The following is a 3,666-nucleotide window of genomic DNA, read 5'->3' on the forward strand; positions in this document are numbered from 1 at the left end:
TGAAACAAGCATGGCTACCTCATGTTGTGAAAGCACTGATTCCATTGCGATTTTGACTCGTTAGGGATTAGAAGTTTATTTTTTTAAACCTTTCGAGTTTTCGGTGATAGAACTAGATCTGTATCAGTGACTTTGTTGATGTCTGAGTGTGTTGATATTAACATGCCAGTATGTCTGTAACCTTTGACAAAGGGAGAAAAAATTAACATTTGGATATTTGGAATATCCTTTCTTGGAAGGGATGTTGAGTGTTATATTCCAAGATATTCAACAGCTTCAAGATGGTGTTGATATTTATCAAAGGATATTTTTGCAACAAATATAATGTTGGCATTTTTTTAACTAACTGCATGTAGTGTGAAAACATGTTTCCAAAAACAGTAAAAACAGTGATAATCTATCAATCTGATAACTGATCTATAAAAACTACATATGATGATGGTATCACTCCAGGTGTTGCACGCTATTGGGCGAGCAACTCCATGCTTAAAACATTAAAACCCATTTGTACATAATATGAAAAAGCGTCTTTTAACAAGGGATTATGAACTTTTATTCACTTTGACTTATTTTTTTAAACATTATATTTATTTGAAATTGTATCCACTTTAGTTTATATATTTTTTAAATATTTTTTTTGTATTGTGTATTTGAACTTTATCCACGTTTTTATAATGTATAATTAATCTTGCAAAAACAAACAAAAGTTAAAAATAAATAAATGTTCACTAGACTTACATTTAGTCTCTGAAATTAAAATAATATTTGTTTTATTTTTATCATGTAAATTAAGTTTTGTTCATTTTGGTTTAAGCTTTAAACATTCCCCTTTCATTTGTTGGTTAGATTTTCATTCAAAGAATATTTACATGGGGAATACATGTATGAAATGAATGAAACATTTTGATATTGACCATTTGATAGTGATTTATAAACATATGCTTATGATATAGTCAGAATCGTACAATGAACTCTGCTTTCAAAGAGATTTCTTATGATTATGGAAAGGATTGTGACGCTTTCATTTACTCATGTTGAGTCGTATGTAATGTTTTTTTACAAATGTAAACTGGTGAAAATTCAATAACTCATACCAACTGTTGCACAATGTATCAACTTACGAGACTAAACTAAGTTGATGACAGTGCCCCTTTAGGTGTTGTAACCTTTTTTAAAGGAGTAAGTCAAGTGTTCACAACAAAGGACTAAAGGCAGGGGGCTTAGTGAAATGTCCAGCCAGGGACTGCATGATAGGTCGTACAGACGTACAGGAAGTTAGCATGGTGGGAACCAATCTTTTATTCACCTGTGCGTGTCCTGACGAACGGAGCAAACCGAAACAGATCTTTGATTCACCTGACCATGTGTGATGCGTCGGAGCATTCTGAAACAGGTCTTTGATTCATTCATTTACTTTTTCTGGTTCTGAGAGATGAACAAGAACAGATCCACTTTTTATGCTACTTCTGTTATCAAGACCGTCATTAACAGCTTGGCGATTTGTTTGATGTCCCTCTGTTCCGAGTCGCCTGTTGGTCACGTTTAGTGTGGGAACAGGCTTGACCAATTGAAGGCCATGCCAAGTTTAATCACAGACTGGACATAGATAATGACGACCCTTGCAGTAATCACATGGTGTGGGCAACTGGTGCAGGAGATGGACTCAATGGCTTGGAAGCTGGACAGCAAACTCTTTAATTGCCGTCTGCTTGCTTACTGGAGCAGACGTGCTTATTGTGAAGTTTGGTAGCTCCCTGTCCTCCGAGTTTGTAGACAATTGGCCAGTTATGGATGAGTGAATGAAACTCTGTTCTATTCTTTTGCCTTGTGGATGTATCTTTACATTTGCTTTAGCTTCGGCCATTCATTCACCCTCTGCGGTACACTTGCTTGTGTTAGAGCTCCTGCTTTCTGTTACGTAATCTCTTCTTTGAAGATAGTCTTTCTTTAACTCTCTTGTGATCCCTTCTGTTTTGTATGGCCTTTTGCCTTTGGGTTGTTGGGTTGTAAACTTAACATACAACACCAGTCATAGACATGGGTGGCCCAGTCAATAGCATCACAATTTTCTGTGCACATTTGTAGGGTGAAACAATACACCAGTGCATCATGAGTTTTCATGTGACGATATGATACATTTTTTACTGTATCAATACAAGACAATTTACTTGCTGAAACATATTACTTGCTATTCATTTATGAACCCTGGTGTTTTAGTCAAATATCGCAAAATGTGTTGTAATTAGCATTTCAACTTCACTACTAAAAATAGCCGCTACAAACATGTATCTACAGCTAGCTTTTCTTTTTGAACCTGCTTTGAAGTGTTTATTGTCAAGAAATTTCCTTACGATCTGACGTAAATATTTGTATCACGATACGTATCATTTTCTACATTCCGAAGGTATTATTTATCAGTCCCTTCGTCTAGCAGTATGTTTAATTAGATTTTATTTCATGTGTTTTTTAATTATCTCCATTAAGATATATATTTTAGGCATTGATTGAATTTTTTTCCCACATCTATTAATCATTAATTATTATGGGATGAAATACATCAAACCTTTGATATTTAAAAAGTTTACATATTTGAAGTAACAAAATCTCTGTGAAGGGTATCATTGGTGACATCCACCATCTTGGCGTACAGTGACCTTGCCTCAGATTACTCCAAACGGATGGTCACCTCTGGGGTTCCGCCACCCCCTGTCAACGTAATGGTCAGGTGGGCAGTCAGTACGGATGTATATCACCTCCAGATCAGAATAACGACCAGGATTAATTTCTCATTAAATCAGACTCCTCTGTCTTGACAAATTGGTGGAGCCAGTAGCTTGTATTATCTCTGACACTGAAACGAGTTCGGACCAGATGTCGAGACAAGTAATGTGCTTGCACTCATGTGGGGATCTTTCTGAAGAGCTTTCAGGCGGTCGGGTAGCCTAGTGGTTAAAACGTTTGCTCATCACGCCGAAGACCCGGGTTCGATTCCCGACATGGGTACAATGTGTGAAGCCCATTTCTGGTGTCCCCCCGCCGTGATATTGCTGGAATATTGCTAAAAGCGGCGTAAAACATACTCACTCACTCACTCTGAAGAACTTTCACCCCTTGGGATGAATATTACTAATCAGAATTGTATTGTGATGATAATTTGCAATATGTTTCCATGATAGATCACTGAAAATTACATAGCTCTATACTAAATTCTGCTCATTCACAGACAGATGTTTAATCTATTTACTTAAAATATAAGTACAGTAAACTATGGTTATAACGAACTCCAAGGGACCACTAAATTTAGTTCATTATAACCATAGTTCATTACAAATATATTTTGCATATATGCAGCAAATGGCCAGGACCAAAAATAAGTTTGTATTATCCATCAGTTCATTTAAGCGTGTTCGTTATAAACATAGTTTACTGTAATTTTTTGCCAAATTTACCAGGATGTATATTTTAAAATTGTTTTGTTTGTGATATTCTTGTATTTCCTTTGTGTACCTTGTTTGTGTCCTTCGGCCCAGAGATCGGAGAGCAGAACTCCAACAGGACAGGTGGTTCCATCCCCATCTGTTTCACACTAAAAGACGTTAAACAATGGTACTTGTTGTTACCCTGCGTGGCATTTGGCATTAAGGACATTGGTGTCTAATGTGTCTG

This window comes from Haliotis rufescens, unplaced genomic scaffold, assembly GCF_023055435.1.
Source record: "Haliotis rufescens isolate VD_foot unplaced genomic scaffold, xgHalRufe1.0.p SCAF_4, whole genome shotgun sequence".
Lineage (NCBI taxonomy): Eukaryota > Metazoa > Mollusca > Gastropoda > Lepetellida > Haliotidae > Haliotis > Haliotis rufescens.